We start from the raw sequence: 18,986 nt of genomic DNA on the forward strand, positions 1-18,986 counted from the left end.
TGTGTGTCTGTGCCTGTCAGTGAGTCCTATGATGCACTGACCTTCTTGGCAGAATATTCCCCTTCCTTACAGTATGTCCTATTGTGACTCCCCTATGATCCTGTACTGAATAGATTATAAAATGCATGGACATAATCAAATGCTACATCTTCCTTAACTATTCATTTAACATTTTTTAAATGATTTATTTTTCCACTTTTACGTTTAGTGGTCACTCCATAAGAGCTGTCCTTTAACGTGCTGCGCAGTGTCCCTGGATGCTTTGCAGTCCACTGCAAGGCTTGGACTTGAGGAGTCGATTCATTATGAAATGACTCCCAGTCTGAGCTGTGAGCTAATGCACAATAACCAGAAGCCAGGTAGTGACTCTTGGTTGTTGTAGTTGTTCTCTTCTGACCTGGGAGGTGTTCCACTAAGCAGGATTTCTCAGTTAGCGGAGTTAACTTAAGCTAGAAGTCATGATTGTTCAATAGGAATGCTCCTTATCTCTTATTGGACAATTATGAGTGAGCCAGTGTCTTGTTTAATAAGAGAAAATCTGTATCCATCTTCTGAATTATTCTGAATTATTCTACTTCAAAACAAACAGTTATCCTCAGAGGCAGCATAACATCCTGGCAACTGTTCAATGCAGCATTGAAAAGCACTACAGAGAGTAATGAACTCACAGATGTAATGAGCACAGAGCAGTTGAGGACATTCATTTTTCCCCACAGAATAATCTGCTTGTGTAGTGTTTGTACTTGGCCTGATACTGAAGGGGCATAAGTGATAATTAAGTGACATGATAATAAAGTGTATTGCTGGATGTCTCTTTGCCAATCTCGCATGAAACAGTACTGTGATGCAAGACAGGGAGCTTGCACTCCCTCATTCAGAGAAGGGCACAGAGTGCGGCTGTGGAAACCAGCGCATGTGCAAAAAGGGCATCAGAAATTCTCTGCACCCATCGAGACCCATCCTGGCTGACGGGAAAGCATGGCATGCTGCCCATTTGGCCTCAGTACCCAGTGGACTTCCCAAATTTCCAGCCCTGCCAATGACTGGTCCTGAAAGAACAGTTGAGCTTGGAATGGCCTAAGGAACTGGAAGCTGTGCAGCCAGGGCACACAAACCATCATCGGCTCAAGGACTATGGAACTTCACAGAATTAAACAAAGAAATGAAATGCATGTTCTGAGCGTGATTTTCTGGTTAGAAAGAGATACCTTAAAGGAAAAGAGAGATTCAGTGTAAAATATATAACAGTTGTTCATAGATCCTCTTACTGTGGTCCTCAGTGAATGGAACATTTCTAATTGTAATTGATTTCTGTTGGAAGCAAAACAGGCAGTTCATAGTGAAAAGGTTGTGCACTTACAGGAAGGCACAAGCACAATGTTTTTTGTTGAACTTACATTATTGTTTTGTCTGGGGTGTAGTGACCTTATAGGAAGAAATGTTACAGGTAAGGCGTGTCTTTTATAGAATACAGTACTGCTGCAGGAAGAAGAATACATAAGTAAAGGGGGGATGTTCTGTTCAGTTAGTAATTGTTCTGTTTTCCATATTACTGTATGTCACAAGAGGGTGCTGTTAGGCTGTTTTATTCGACTTCAATTCCTATTCCAAGAGTCAAGAATGGATAGTTGATCCCAGGCAGCAGTTTTCCAGATTATCAACTTCAAAAGTCCAGAGCGACTTACATAAGTGCTTTGAGACTCTGCAATGAATTTCCGATGCTAGCTCAATAAGGACCCCAGCTACGAATACTATCTCTGAGAACGCCATTGAGTAGTGCAGAATTTTTATTTTATTTAATTTTTTTAAAACACACACCAGAAAAAGAGTCGAGTAAGAATATAGAAGTTCTACGTCAGGTATTTCTGAAAAAGAAAAGTTTTGAGTCGTCGCTTGAAGACACTCAAGGATTCAGCTGTTCGGACATCTAGGGGGAGTTCATTCCATCAATTAGGTGCCAGGACAGAGAAGAGCCGAGATGCGTGTCTTCCTTGTGCCTTGAGGGGAGGTGGGACCAGTCGAGCAGTGCTGGAGGATCGGAGAGATCATGGTGCAGAGCGGGGTGTGATGAGGTCCTTTAGGTAGGATGGTGCCAGAGAATTTTTGGCTTTGTATGCGAGCATCAGTGTTTTGAATCTGATGCGTGCAGCTACAGGAAGCCAGTGGAGGGAGCGCAGCAAAGGAGTGGTGTGGGAGAACTTGGGAAGGATGAAAACAAGACGAGCAGCTGCATTCTGAATCAGTTGGAGGGGACGGATGGCGCTCAGTGGTAAACCCGCTAGAAGCGAGTTGCAGTAGTCAAGGCGTGAGATGACGAGGGACTGGACGAGTATCTGGGTAGCCTGGGTGGAAAGAAATGGACGTATCCTCCTGATGTTAAAGAGGAGAAACCGACAAGAGCGAGAAAGACTGGCGATATGTGAGGAAAATGACAACCGATCATCTATGGTAACTCCAAGGTTTCTAGCAGAAACCGAAGGACGGATCAGGGAGTTGTCAAAGGAGATCGCAAGGTCCTGGAGGGGGGATGAGTCAGCCGGGATGTAAAGCAACTCAGTTTTACTAGTTTTGAGTTTTAGCTGGTGAGTGGTCATCCAAGATGAGATGTCTGCCAAGCATGTAGAGATCTTAGTGGAGACATGAGTGTCTGAGGGAGGGAAGGAGAGGATGAGTTGAGTGTCATCGGCATAGCAGTGGTAGGAGAAGCCATGTGAGGATATAACTTCGCCAAGAGATTTAGTGTAGAGGGAGAATAGGAGAGGGCCAAGAACCGAGCCCTGAGGGACACCGGTGGAAAGACAACGTGGAGTAGATGTGGATCCATTCCATGTCACTTGGTATATCGCATCCAAGCCGGACAAATTTGGGATCAAGTTCTGGATGGCCACGGATTTGGAGACCAAATACGTCTGCAACGTGTCCCCTAACTTGGGAAAGGACCCCAGTCACCAGAAAAGGGAGAGGCTGGCAGAGAACATGGTCATGAGTCTGATGGAGCCATTTCTGGATGACGGGAGAAATGTCACAACGGACAATTTCTTCACCTCACTGGCACTGTCACACAGACTGCTTCAGCGCAAAACAACACTACTGAGCACAGGGAATAAAGTTTGGTATGAACTTCCTCCAATTTCAAAGGACACTGCACAGCAAGAGGAATTCTCCGCGTCAGTGCTTAGAAGTGGCAGTGTCTCCTTGACAATTTATGCACCTAAAAAAACAAGATTGTGTGTGTTCTGAGTTCCTTGGACCAAGATGTGGCGATCTGTGAAGGCAGAAAGAGGAAACCCAACACGATAACAGACTATAACCACATGAAGGTATGTGAATGTGTGTATAATTTTACATCAGTGCTACAATGTTTTCTGATATGTACTATACAGGCCTATATAGAAAGAAGGTAGAAAAAAAGCAAATACACTCATGACTCTCTCTCTCTCTCTGCTGTTATAGTGTGGTGTAAATGTGTTGGACCAAATGGCGCGCATGTATTCCGTAAGAGCAGCAACATGCAGGTGGCCAGTAGCTGTATTTTACAACATGCTGGACCTGGTGGTGGCAAATTCCTACGTTCTGTACAAGGCATGTACAGGGTGGGAAGGCAAAAGAAGATTATTTTTGAGTCATCTAGCCAAGGAACTCCATTGCCAATTTATGCCACAAAAGGCTATGGGGACAGAGGAAGGCTGCTGCTGTGCCAGGACTTGTATGGACAACTCAGTGTCAGGTACAGGAGAACTGCAACAGAAACCGCAGCAGGTTTACCAGTGCAAAGTGTTACAAATTCACTTGCGCCAAATGCAGGGATGATGGTCACTGGGTCTGCAAACACTGCAAAGTTTGAAACACTAAATTTTTTTTATAAATAAAACAGACTTGTGCTTCCATATATTTTGTGAATGTGTGTCTTTCATATTTGCAGGTCAGTCAGCATGTGGGATATTTGGTATAGATATGGCAGACTTTTGTGAAGGTTTCCATGTCACACACAGAGGTTTAGCCTGCCTTGGATTTGAGCTACTCTGAGTAAAAAATGCAAATGCGCCAGGCCTCACAGGTAATGGGTGTGTTTGCACAACAAAAGCAGGAGGAGGATGGGGCTGAAGACCTGCGAAAATCACAGCAGGGGTGACAAACACCTTGGGACTCTCAGCAGAGAATAAAAACTCGGTAAATCTAGTGTTAAAAATATGATAGGAAAAAAGTCTTTCTAAAATTAAAAAGTATATAATACTATGAATGACAAGGGGTCTTAATACTTTTCATTTAATTTTATTAACTCAATCTTTTGCTGGCAAGTATACCTTTTAAATTATATACATAACAGTACAACTGCATTAGTTGTGTCTTGTATGCACACTCCATACAAAGTAAAAGGATAGGGCGGCTACTTCATTAATAGTATTTCTTATTGATACTTTACATTTCCTTTCTACTGCCCAACTCCCAGAGGACCATACAGTTTTATTACAACATAGTAGTCTACCGAAATGTCGATACTAATCATACATTTGAGTGACATAACGAAATAGATATATATTGACACACAGACATAGATAAAAACAATTAAACTCCCTCTATGTGAAAATGACATGAGACACACGTCCTCAATGTTAAAATATCCATGATTGTAAAAAATGACCATAGTTGCCAATGTTATATCTCAGGTCTCAGATTACTTTGTTTAATGTCAATTTAACTGAAAAAAAACATCATAGAAAAAGGCAACCTTATTTGGCGACGTTTAGTAACCGACTAGCTGGTTAATGAGGACTATATCTGTACCTGACTTTCCTGTCAGCTCCTTGGGGATGGCTAATCTTCAAATTTTATTACAAATACTACAACTTTATTTTGTGCCTTGCTTAAAGTAAAATATCTCCGGACTACTAAATACCGCGTTAATGGTGACATTTTTAAACTGATTGGCTTCTTTCGCCTCACTCTTCTCTATGTGACGGGTGGGCGTGGTTGATCTAGCCGGCTCCCGATTGGCGGGTATTCGGTAGCTCCTGTGTCATGTGACGGGTAGTAGCGTAGGCAGCACCACCATAGATTTGAAAGCCTGGATGCCTCGTTGGGCGATACGCCATATTGGCGCGGCAATTGTGAAATCGAAGAGTGATATCTCTTAGTGAACCGACTATTTTCGAAACTGCAACAACATGAGGAATGTTAAAACTAGAAAACAGGGAACCACATTTCACAGGTAAAAAAATCTGCGGTACGGTCAAATAAAATACATAAAATGTTTACTAGCCTGTGACACTGACGGGATACTAGCATGATTAGTTTTCGTTGAGAGTACTATCAGCAGTACTACATAAATTTGGGGGGGGGCAGTAGTGATGGGCTTTTTTATTTATTCTACATAATTGTAAGATATAAATGCGTTAATTAGTAAAGAAGTTATGGCTAAAAGGTCTTTCCATCTACACCCTGACATGTTGCTTGTTTATGTCTAATTACCGCTCCAAGATGGTGGCGCTGCTGACACGTTGTGGAAAAGCGAGGTGAGGCATCTAGGCTTTCAAATTCATGAGCACCACGATGTACTTCGTTTAAATGGGAGGTTCACCCCAAAACTATAAAAAGATATTTTAGAGGGGCCTTAATGCTATCTATTCATCAAAGTTCTGCTGGGAGTTGTTCAGATTTGGAAATATCAGTCGTAGAAATGTCGGGCTTCTATCGAAGTACACTACTCGTATCTCTGCGCATTAGACACAAGCGCGAGCTCCCTGGCGATATCTGCTGCGCAGTGATATTATTGGTGTGTGGAGTCGGCTAGAAGGAAATAGTTCGTATATTAAACTGCTCGCGACGAAGTCTGTGGATTTTCTTAACCTGTTCCTGATTTCTGGTAAGAGATATAGCTGTTGATTTTTTCAAATGCGTTGTTCTGGCGCTTTAAGTAGTGAAAGCAAAATTGAATCTTATTATATTGCTTATTCATTAATGAGTCGCTATATCATGTATACTGCTCAATGTTTTGATTTAATAAATATAAAAATTTAATAAAGATTTCAAAAATACTTTAACATTTAAAATGGTTCATGATTTTCAGGAGCGGTGCAGTGGTTAGCACTGTTGCCTTACACTTGCCTGTCCCCCCATCCTGGGTTGATTGATAGATGATTTTCAGGTCACACCGCCCCCTCAGAGCCCACCAATCAGTGACTGTCTCAGAGTGTGATGTAATACACAAAGTCCACACCACCCACTTTTCAATGAGCAGTAAAAACACACCAGCTTGTCTCAGCGGACAGCGGCTCTTATCAGATAAGGGGAAAAGGATGAGATACCAAAAGTAAAAATAAATATATCACTTTGGTTAACATCAAATGAAAACAGCCCTGCAATAATATATTGGATTCTAGGATATCATCTATTAAAAGGGTGAATCTATTCTAGCAGACCATAAAAATCCAATTATGAACAGTGAAAATGGGCATAATAGGTCCCTATAAACGACAGGTTTCTGTCCATGGTGCTGAAAACCAGGATTGGCAGATTTCACATTACAGCGATTCCCCCACTATATCACAGATTTTTCTCCGACGCCTCACAATTCTCTGCGTATCCCGTACATTGTTTGTGGTCCGATTGTTTTCGTTTTGTTCTAAGCCCTACGATGGAAGACGTTGACCATTCAGGAGAAGGTAAAATTTCTGGATGTGCTTCGGGAAGGAAAGCGTTATGCGGACGGCGTTCGCCATTATGGCTTGAATGAATCAACAGTACGCTACATGATGAAGGATGAAAAGAATATGTAAGAGCCATATGTGTTTTTATTTTTATATATTCCATTACATATATAGAGAGAAAGTTGTGTGTGTGTGTGTATATATATATTACATATTATTATTTCATTTTTATTATTATTATTATGTCACTCATATCCTTAGCCCGACATACAGATATATGTGCTGTTTTAATGAGTTTACATGTGTTTAAAGCATGTGGGAGGGGTATTTTAAGGCTTAAACTTAAAAAAAAACGTGGATTTTCACCTATCGCTGATGGGTCTGGAACGCATCTTCCGCGGTAGGCGGAGGATCAAATTTACCTTTTTAACCTGATTTAACTTCAACCCTCTTATTTTGTTAACAGAGTGTGCGGGGGGAATACAAAGGGTTACAGTGGGTAATAGGTGATTTATATTGACCTTAATTATCACCCAAGTGACTCTGGACAATAAGTTCAATAATGCTTCCCAAAAGCTTCTCTCTTTTTCACTAGTTACACTTCATTACACCGAAATCAAGGAAGAATCAAATGTACAAGCCCATTATACAAAATATAAGATGCAAACACATAAAAAATATTTTGTAAAAACATTAAAAACAGATTAATATATATTGTGCAATTTGAAACTTTACATTTTGACCTCACTTAGAAAAAGCAGGTGATGACCAGCCCAACCAGCAGTTCCGTCTGGTTGTACAGAATACCTACTCAGTTAAATTTTGAGGTCATGACTAAACTAAATTTCAGCTCTGCCTTTAACATCACCAGTTAGATGAAACTGATCATTGCAGAGGGAAATACAGTGAAGCCATGAAACATACTAGATGTAAATATATTAATTTTCACATACACTTGAGCTCAGTGAATTCAAGCGCGTCATACACTGTTTTAAGTTAATGGACTCTTCCTTCAATTTACAAATATTGTAAATTCAGTTTTCCACAGTTTCTTAAATGATAGTTTATTTTCATTTTTAATTTTTCATTCTGCCAATGTAGATTTGTTTGTTTAATAAATGGTGTTGTTCATAAAAGTACAAGTAATTTGAGAATATAGTGATTCACTACATTGATTATTTTTCATAACTCAATGGCCCATAAACATACAGTTATCCATCTGAAGCTGGATTTAAACCAGCAAACTTTGGATTACAAGCCCAAATACTTGAGCTACTGAGCCACACACTTACACTGACTCAGCTTAAGTTGCAGAGACACAGTGGACTTTCTGTTGGATGTCAGACAGAACGGCAAAGGACCCCTCACTAACAGGAACCTAAAAGACACAAACACTTGGGAACACTTCAAATGCGTGATCTGACTCTGCAAGGGGAGAACATGTCCATGTGGAGTCTTGGCTTTTCACAATGTTTCATTCCAACTTATAGCTAAGGTTTTTTTTAGCCGTTGTCACTCTAAGGTTGCCCATTAATGGTTTGGAATTGGGAATGTAAAGCTGTTTTGTTAGCATGTCTGCCTTACAATTCCTTTACTGTAAGTCGAGGCCTGCTGGAGCTCAATTCTGCTTCATGGCACTTGTATTTACTCTTTATTTTGCATTACATTATGTGTGAGACTAACCCCTTTCTCTACCTCTCCATTCCTCCTGTCGAGCTCCATACAGAACTAGTGGAGAAAAGGGGTGCTTGGAGGGGGGACGATATCTTTGGATGCCCACTTAAGAAATATCTGCGTTACCTTCCAATACACCTTCCAAACTTAAGTGGATTGAACATGGGTGCTGTTGAATAAATAAAAAAATGCACTGTATTAAAAATTATTTTGTTTATATAACATAAAATTGAACTATAAACATGAAAATTAAATATGTCGTGCAAAAATAGTCATGCAAAGTCATTGATTTATTTTTAATACAATTGCACTGTGATACATTTAACATCATATTTTCAGTTCTGCCTAACAGAACTAACAATTTTACAGGCTTTTTTTGAAATTACCTTAAAAATTCATCTGGAATGTATCGATTTATGCTGTAATTAATGATGCAAATTAACGCAGCTGGGGCCATTTTGACCCAAAACAGCTAGTTGGAGGGTAGCAATCCTCCAGATTGTAAAGGTCAAGATACTGGAGCAAAAAAGAAAAACAGTGAAAGCTGTCAGAAACAGGCAGGAAACTCTGCATGGATGTTTTTGAAGAGGTAGACGGGTCCAGTTTGCTGTATTAGTCAGAGTGCTAAGAAACATAGTGCCAACAAGCCCATGGCCCCTTTTCATGTAAAACTTCGTACATGAGGCTGTTTGTGCAGTTTAGTGCCTTTGTTAGCCTCGGCTCCTGTAAATCATATAAGCACACCCACCACACCCCTAGGAGCATTCAGTGTGCCCCCACCTGCCAACCTGCCTGTCCCCCCCAACCCACAGACTGTCTGTAGTTCTGAAATTTATCCACATGGCTGTTGACCAAGTCTAAGGTAAAATTCCATAAATGAAATTTTCAGTAAAATACATTTTTTTCCCGTAATCTGGGAGACAGTGCAGAATTATTGGAGTCGGTCCTAACTCTGTCTTGAATATGTACCCAGCAGGCACCTTGGACTCGTATCTCCCTCTGAGAATGTCTTCTAATGCGCTCAGCAGCAGAAATTCTCTATCCTAGATGAGCCTGCAAAGTTCTGTAGAAGTTAAATATACTTTAGTCAAATGAGAGACTAACCTGCTGTCAGGCTGGGGAAGCTTGAACAAGGCCTTCATTCATGACAGCTCCACTTGGCTTTTTGACGAGTCCCCATTTAGATGCAGCACGTCAGAGACTGAAGAGCAGGATGAAGGCTGTAAGTGCAGTTTGCTGTGTATTATGACTGTGTTTAAATCTAATAATGGATGAGACAATTTACTTAAAGCAAGATATAGTTCATATTGCTCTTCAGGCTTCGTGATAAAATATTAAAATTATGGAGTACAAAGTTGTAAATGCAAATAAAACAATGCAGAGCGGCAGGGCGCCTGGCCCAGAGGGTCTTCACATAGAATTCTACAAAGGCTATTTTTTCCTGTTAGATTTACAGCTTTGGTTGTCTTGCCCTCTAAAGAAATTCTCTCAAGAAAGAAGTTGCCTCTTACCATGTCACAAGCTATTAGTTTTACGGAAAAAGGAGGAGGACCCCTCTCTGCTCCCCGTGTTAGTAGGTTCTCCCCGACTCCTCCTGCTTATTCCTTCCTCCCTCCCTCCTATTTGTGCTCTCCTCCTCCTCTTGGGTTCTATTCATGTCTTTTGGTTCAGCAATAAAACCCACAAGGCTGCCCTTGGATTGTCCCTCTTCCCATCGTGACATATTATGTATTACATGATTATGAAGTGATTTGATTATTATACAACAGTCAATTAACCACTTTGTTTCTTCAACTTGTCTTTCTTCTGAATCATCAGATATATGTCGTAGCTGGTAATTTGTTACACTCTGCTGTCAGTGCCAGTGTAGCCTAGGTACAACCAGTCGTATGTTTCGGTCATGCTGATGTTTGAACAATTTTTGGGAACAGATTTTCATAATGTTTTCTCATATATGTGGTGTGATAATTGAGCATGACCCCACTGTTGCTGTGCTTGGTGCTCCTGTCATGATCTGTAATCTCTTATTTTTTCATGTTTCCTCCCACTCATGCCAGCAGAGGGCGCTGCTGGCCCTTTGTAACCCTCCTAATTCTCCTGTATCCCATTATAGTTCTCCATCCTAACCCTGTACACCTGTTTTGTTGCTGATTAGTGTGCTGTGTATAAATATGCCTTCCCTCACTGCATTCCCCAGCTCAGTCATTGCTGTTCCATGTGTAGTCTGTGTTTCCTTAAAGTCCACGTCTGTCTCAAAGTGGCTGCATTTGAGTCGAGTCTCACCCGATGCTCACATCTCCCCGCAGAAAAACAATACACCGCCTCACAGGCCAGAGCCACAGCCTTCTCCTCTCTGCTGGGTGGAAGAACAACTCTCACACAGTGGAAGTCCTCCAGACCCCCTGCCTTCAGACAATAGGTTAAAGATGTGTTTTCTATGTTACCTTTTGAAAATCTGAGATACAGCAGAGGCAACTGTAGGAAGAGCTTTCATGCTGTCTGGTCTCCTTTCACTGAAAATGTGGAGGGCCTGTATCTCACTTGGAAGATATTATTTAATCCCTTATATTACAAACCAAAGAATATTACACTACACCATTACTAGGCTACACAAAGTTATTTTAACAACCACTGAATGGAAAAAGGTCAGTGCTGAATATATATAGCTGTGGAGCAGCAGCAGGCCTTGCTGGGCCGGAAATGCAAGCAGCATTGTCCACATTACCACTCTCTGTACTTGGATTGACCGAATGCTCAGACCGTAGGATAAGAATTAATACTTTTTATTGATCCCAATCAAGATATTTTCGTTTTGCCTCCCCCAACTTGCTCAGAGTGAGCTGGCCGTGACGGGCAGCCAGTCATAGTGGCACCCAGGGAGCTGGGGGCCTTGCTGAAGGACCCACAGATGTGCCCAGGCTGGGCTAAAGTGGGCTATTTTCTGATCAAAGAGGCTTAGCACACTGAGCTACACACTGCCCCTAAATTTATATGTAATCTGTGTGTGTATGTGTTATCTAGATTTGCCCTGTATGTTTCTAACTAAATCTAATCCACTAAATCTACCTACTATAATTATAAGTACCTCACTATACCTATATCTAACACTGCTATTCATCACCAGTGTTACATGTCAGGGCTTCGCTGCAATAGATCCCTCAGTGCTGCAGGTTATTACTGTGACTTTGCACACACACACGTTGCTGCTTCCTCAGCCAGTGTCACATATACTTTATTACACACAGACCTCAGTAATCTCTGCTACACTCACACCTGCTCACTTTACATCCATGGTTAAATTCTCCTAATGGAATTTATCTTAATGTCTTTATTCTATTTTATTTTAATTGTTACCATATTATTCATTGTATTGTTCTTTAGATTTAATTTCTATTTTATTATTGCTAATACACCGGATCTGAGTGCCTCATTTTGTTCCCTTCATGTAGAACACGTTTTGTAATGACAATAAAACATCCTTATCCTCATCTAAATCACACTGTCTAACTACTAACCTGTTTAAATAATATAATTGGATTTCAAAGGTTAATAGTCACTCAATTACCCCCTCAGCCCAACAGTACCACAAACACCCAACATGCACGGAAATTTTCTCCTAAGTTGTTTTCCCTGCCTGGAACAATACCACAGCAGTCACATGGACTATTGTTTCAAAACATTTCGGAAACCTTGCATTGAAACTTGAGGTCTTTAGAAGGGATCAGTCCTGGGTGGCAAAGTTGCCATCACAAAGGTTTTTGATTAAGGGATTCATGATGCCAGGTAGCCATCTTTCACAAGCTGGTGGGCTGTGCCACTGATGCGTTTGCTTTGGTTTTATATGTCTGTCCTGGTTTGTGTTCTTGCCACTTCAGGTTTCCTGGTTTTGGTCTACATTCCTCGGTCCTCTGCTGTGGAGTCTACCTTCTGCTTCACCTCATTCTGGTCGCCCATCCAGTCAGCGGCCCATGTCCCCCTGGTTCCCTGTTTCCTGAGGTTAGTCTGCTAGTCTCCGGGGCCAGGGGGCAGAAATCTGCCATGTTGGATGGGTGGCCCAGGTTGGGGTGCTCCATCATAGACTGATACATGAAGGATTATAAATGGTTTTTAACCAGTATGTACCGAGTGTGCGTCGTGACGAAAAGAATATCATGGGAACATTTAGGACTGACTGCAGTATTAGTTCAAAGCATGATTGTGTTTTTCTTAATTTTTATTGATTTATTTTTGAATTATTTTTTAAAGTAACTTGATTCAGTTAAAAGGGGTTTGTCCATTTGCTTTAGCAGAAGTTTGTGTAAGTATGATGTTCACCTTCCCTTTTCATAGTCTAGTCTTTGCCAAGTTTTATGCTTATTTCCCCTGGTTAAGTTAATCTGACTTGTGTGTTTAGGAGGGTCATACAGGCTTTTTGTTTGTAATGGAAGCACAGGGTCTGTACTTGCAGCTTATTTGCCATGCTAATGGAAGCATTTTACCTTCCTCTCTAATCTCTTTTTTTCTTGGCTCTCACTGCAGTCTCCTCTATGCCAGGGTTTCTCAACCCAGTCCTTGGACCCCACTGCAAAGATCCACAGTTTTGCTCTGTCCAAGCTCTCAACACAGCAGTAAAAGGTGACTCTTTGGTTCATGCATGCAGGGATCTGGGACAGAGCAAAAACGTGGAGCTGTCTGGTGGGCTGAGGAATGAGTTTAGAAATGCTGCTGTATGAAGTATTAAACCATTTGACCGGTTGGATAAATGTTAAAATGTTTTCTCAAAATATAAAAAGAGATAATCTTCTGTTTTGCGTCTCATTACAAGCAAACTTGTTTTTTGTTTTTATGTCACTCTAGTATTTGATATCTAATTTTCAGTCTTCTGGCAATATAATCTGGTGAATGGGGAAAGACTTCCAGCAGGGGCTCCGGTTTCCTCCCACAGTCCAAAAGTGCGCAGGGTAGGTTAATTGGCAAATCTGAGTTGTGAGTGTTTGCGCCCTGCAGAGTGTTGACTCCTGCCCAGGGTTGGTTCCTGCCTACGCCTGTTGTTCCAAGGACAGGCTCCGGTCCCCCCCGCGACCTCAGTTTGGCTTGCTGTCTCCCCGCTTGGTTTTCTTTGGTTTACGTCTTCACTAGCCCCCTTGTTGCTTTGACTTGTGTGTAAGTTATGTATGTGTGATTGTATTGCTGCATAGGGAGTGACTACTGTTTTGTTTTGCAAGTGTGTGTTGGACTCTGTTTATTTGGTCAGGAGTGAGGTGGAGTGTTTGTCTTTTGGTTTCCTTTTCTTTTGCACTTAGGTGAGATTAGCTGTGGGTCGCACTTGATAGTTGGGGATTTTGTTTGTTATTTTGGCTGTGGTCACTCCCAAAGTCTTTTGCACCGGGTTATTTGTTCAGTGTCAGTATTATACATGAAAAAAAATGAAAATACAAAAAATATCCCTTTGTCCACTGGTGTTCCCTTCTTGCCCTCACCCCGTTTGTCCCTTTATCCCATTCCCTTTCCCGTGAATACTGTTACACTCCAACCCTAGACAGGATATCAAAACAGCATCTTACCTATAGTTTTAAAAGAGATGAGGGATATTAATCATTGACCTTTATCTTTGCTATTTCAGAAATCCGTATCTGCTACCTTGTGACTGGAAGTATACACTGTAAAAAAAGGCTAAATTTGTCACAGTTTTAAACGATTTTATATCAGCCAATTTGACTACAGTATAATTATTTTTTTCCTCTTATGTTCAATGACAGAAAAGTTTTATCAAAACTACATTGCATAACTGGCATCGTAGTACTGATTAGCACCGATTCAGACATCCCGTTGAACATATATGAAGTTCATTTAAACTGTGGTACCTTAAATCCGTCAAGTTACCTCGATAAGCCAGTAACCCTGATTCGTAGTATAGGCCACTGATCACAAGCACTCTGTGTAAACGTATTGTTTAACCGGCGCTGTTGCATTACCAGGGTGAGAGGTTGACTTGCTGGTTAGCTATAAAAACAGACGTTAGTGCAACTCCACGTTAATGGTGCGGTCATCATGGCTTATAAATGCTTATTATCGTTCATCATTGTTTGTGTCAGTAACGATAACATAAACAAGGGTAGGCACCAGGAGAACATCATTGGCTCTTGCATCGATTACTTTTCCCGTAACACCCTTTAGATTGTTTCCCTGAAGGGCAGCAAACCGACAATTTCGGTGTGATTGAGCTGATCACGTGTGCATGGGGAGGGAATGCGGACCACATGACCTTCCCAGCGAGCTCAGCACATCCAGCATCGCTTCGCAAATACAATCAAAATGTTTTATCTTTATTCACACTTTTTATCTTTATTCATTATCTCTACGATCTCACTGCTGGACGAATGCCTGGCATTCAGAGCATTCTTTATTAGCCATTTGCCTTTGGATGCAGTTTATTTGCATGCCCCAAAGCTTCCAGGCATCAGTAATTGCTTCCCACGTTACTCCGGTCCTGGGGTCTTCTGTAACTGCCCTTTGGGATTACATATATTCAGCATATGCTTTTGTCCGAAGTGATGAGAGTTTGGGGTCAGAGCACTTGGGTCTAAGGGACTTGCTCAAAGGCTTAACAATGTTACGATTACTCTGCCATGGGAGTTGAACCAACAACCAAACTGGCAGAGATGGCCAACCTGCTGAGCTCCACACCCGCTGACGATCTCCTTTTCCTGTCTGCTGCAGTCTCCATGGACCTGAGTCCAGAGAAGCACTCTGAACTTGAGGACATCCGGCTGAGGAGAGGAGCCCTTCTGTTGGAGATCCAGAGGCTGCGGGAGGCGCTGAGAGAGGCCCTCATGGAAGTGGAGGGCCTTGAATCCAGCACCAAACGCAGCCAAATCTTAGAAAAGAATAGGCATGTCGCCATGGGAAGAAAGAAATTCAACATGGACCCTAAGAAGGGTATCCTGTTCATGGTACAAAACAATCTTCTCTGGCACACGTCTGAGGACATCGCCCAGCTCCTATACAAGGGAGAGGGGCTGAACAAAACAGCCATTGGGGATTACCTGGGTGAGAGAGACGACTTCAATATCCAAGTCCTCCAAACATTTCTTGGGCTTCATGAATTCGCAGGGTTCAACCTGGTACAGGCTCTCAGGCAGTTCCTCTGGAGTTTCCGTCTGCCAGGAGAAGCACAAAAGATTGACAGGATGATGGAGGCCTTTGCGCAGAGGTACTGTCGATGTAATCCTGGAGTCTTCCAAAACATTGACACCTGCTATGTACTTTCATTTTCCATAATCATGCTAAACACTAGCCTTCATAATCCAAATGTGTGAGACAAGCCCAGTGTGGACAGGTTCATCTCCATGAATCGAGGAATCAATGATGGAGGCAACCTGCCAGATGATCTCCTCCGAAATCTTTATAAGAGCATAAAGAATGAGCCATTCAAGATTCCTGAAGACAATGGGAACAATGCCTTCTTCAACCCTGACAGAGAGGGTTGGCTCTTCAAACTGGGAGGAGGACGGGTGAAAACATGGAAAAGGCGGTGGTTCATCCTGATGGATAACTGCCTTTACTACTTTAAACATACTACGGATAAGAAACCCAGGGTGATCATTCCGCTGGAGAATCTGAGCATCCGTGAGGTGAAGGATCTCAGGAAGCCTAACTGCTTTGAACTGTACATCCCTAACAACAGCAGACAGCTGATGAAAGCCTGCAAAACGGAGGCGGACTGCCGCCTGGTAGAAGGAAATCATGTGGTGTACCGCATCTCGGCGCCAACCCCTGAGGAGAAGGACAAGTGGATACAGAGCATCACTGCTGCTGTGAGCACTGACCCTTTTTATGAGATGCTGGCAGTAAGAAAAAAAACGGCTGAATAAATAAATAATGATAAAGACTGTGTGAATATGGTTGGATGTGCTATTGCAGAAAGTATTTATTTCAGAACAAGGAACTTTGCACAAAGTAATGTTTAACCTTAAGGTAGCATGACCGAATACCAGGTTTTGTTTTGATGCGACTTATTGTTCACTACAGATTTTATCATCGAAATGCCCTGTCCTTTTTTTGTATAAATGTGAAATTAAATGTTATTTGCACTGTATTGCTGATCTTTATGTCAGAGTACCTTTTTTTCTGAGAATCCACACTGCTGTAAATTTGCATCAACATGATTGGGATTGGGATGGAAAAATTATTTTCCATCTTAACCCATATTCTAAGCATATTGATTTCTGTTGTAAATTTTACTTTTACAGCAGTATGATTTAAGACACTAACAGCAATTCATTTTTCAACCAGTAATTGTTAATGTGATAGGAATTGCATTCAACAGCAAATGCGTTCAACTTAACCAAATGTATAAATCTTACATTTTCTGATGATTTGACATTCCCCCGACGTCTGTGTGATGTATTTCAGCAACAACACGCAGTTAATGAGATCACTATGCGGAATTTAGCCGACTGTTATTTTACTGATTAGGATATATCACCCATGATTGGGGTATACTATATATCAAGGGTCAGCAACCTTTTTGAAACTGAGAGCTACTTCACGGGTACTGAGCCATACAAAGGCTACCAGAACAGACTTTACCTAAACTTATCTAAACTTCATGTAGAATAAACATGTTTTAAATGCTTTTTTGGATATTGTCATTTTCAAATCTATATAAATACAAATGTGATTAAAGAAGAATAGCAACAAGATAAAATGAAATTTTAGTCGCTGCCCACTGGTGAGTTGTGGTATTTTTAGAACAGGTCCGTGGGTGACTCATGTGGTCCTTGGGGGCATCCTGGTGCCAGTGGGCACCATGTTGGTGACCCCTGTTCTAAATGGTATGTAGGGTTTGCAAACTACACCAACGCTTCTGATGTAGCTACATTTAGGCTTATAGTGGAATAATATAGTGGAAGATTCCTTTCATGAGTGTCTGAAAGCGTGAAAGTCATGCCAGATGCATGGTAGTCGGCAGCCCTGCTTTCCGTCTGCATCTGTCTCTTACTTTAGGTGGCTAGAGATCCAGCATTACTCAGGATTATGAGCCACTTGCACTGATAATAATTAGTTTCTTTTCCCCCTTGCAGTCTGCTGCTGTATAACATTATGAAATCAGCCCAAAAATCCGCAACCCATGACCTCCTAATATTTACCCGAAACTATGTTTTCAAAATAGCACAACTGGGCATGAACACCGCGGACCTGGAAACTCTGCTGAGCATTGAGAATCAGCGTGCAAAGGCTCTTAATTTGGATATGTTTGTGAAACGTTCTGCTGCACAGCACAACAAAGAAAAACAACTGGTCAGTGATAATGAAAAGTACAATCAGCATTGTTTAAACCATGAGAGTCCAAATGCTTAGATAAATTGTCACTTTTTCAGTGTAAGTATGCTCCTGAGCTCCACGATTCTGAATGATAGTCGGTTTCTCATTGAACCTCCATGCCACTCTGTTAAAATCTCTTGCCACCCCATGTAAAATTTTCTAGATCCACCACTGTGCCAGAGTAAAGACTTACAGTAAGAATCTTGAGTATTATTTCAACATAAACTTTGCTTGGGTGCTTCATACTTTAAATTAAATATAAATTATGGCAACGTGCAAAACTATTAAGGAAAATGCAACGTATTTGTTTTTCATTTACGTAATTATATATGTTGTGTTAGTGAACGCATAATCATCTAGGAGCCTTATTTTGAAATTAGCGAGACGGCGCGAGAGTAGCCGGCAATAGTGAGGGTTTATGGGAAAATCGAAGACTTGAGATCGCGCGCAGAACTCCATTGTGCTTCTCGTGCATCTTCGCGGGAGCGGCTTGTAACCTGGCTCGCCAACAAGCCTGATTGAGAATAGCTGAGAAATTAACGTTGTACCCTCGGGAAGTGGATCGAGGTACGATACCTTTAAGTATGCACTCTTGATTGTTTTGTAATGTTATTCTCTGTTTAAACTACTTATTTTTGTTTGTGTAGCTTCTGAATATTTGTTGTATTGAATTTGTATGTACACTAAACTACTATTAAGGTTGTTAACATTTTATTTCGAACAGTGTGCAAAACTCATTGTTTATTTATATTCTTTCCTTAGTTTCACGGTGCTTGCAGAGCGGCAATAAATACATTGCACCCGTTTGGAGACTCTCTACTTTATTATCGATTCCGAGGGCAGCTACAGTGAAACTCGTCTCCCTAGATCATCATTAGATGAGTCATCTACGACGCTCTGCTGGGTGCAAGATATCGTGACGTCCTCAGCTTACAAGTAAACGTGTATAAGCAAGTACACAGAACAAGATGTTAAATTCCACTGAAGAGACGGACAGTACCCCAAAGACACCGCAGGTCAGGTCAAGCTCTCGTGAGCAAAACCTTACAGAAAAGGGCCGAGAGCTACGTGAGCAAGAAGTAAGGAAAAATGAAAGGGCATTCCACAAGGCCTACGAACTGTGGAAGCAGACAGCAAAGGAAATAAGAGCAAAACTAAAAGCGTTCTGTACTGACAAGGACCTTGAATCATGCCAAATCGGCATAAAATTAAAACTTGATGTACTGCATCAACTTTATGAGACTATCCAGAGAAAACACGCTACTACTCCAGATATTGTAAAGCGAATGGATGCATGTGGCTCCCTGACCACCGAGATCTGTGAACTTATCATTACGAGATTAGAGAACGTAAACGGGT

The 18,986-nt window shown here is 41.4% G+C and overlaps 1 protein-coding gene across 1 annotated transcript in view; it reads right to left on the minus strand.

Moving 5' to 3' along the window:
- Positions 1-2,435: 2,435 nt before the first annotated feature.
- Positions 2,436-18,986, minus strand: part of LOC125721991 (E3 ubiquitin/ISG15 ligase TRIM25-like) — a 162,884-nt gene continuing 146,333 nt past the window's right edge. The window contains exon 6 of the mRNA XM_048998237.1: positions 2,436-2,647. The gene's annotated coding sequence lies outside the window, so the exon portion shown is untranslated. The remainder of the gene's footprint in view (positions 2,648-18,986) is intronic.

Source organism: Brienomyrus brachyistius, unplaced genomic scaffold (genome assembly GCF_023856365.1).
Source record: "Brienomyrus brachyistius isolate T26 unplaced genomic scaffold, BBRACH_0.4 scaffold36, whole genome shotgun sequence".
Classification (NCBI taxonomy): Eukaryota; Metazoa; Chordata; class Actinopteri; order Osteoglossiformes; family Mormyridae; genus Brienomyrus; species Brienomyrus brachyistius.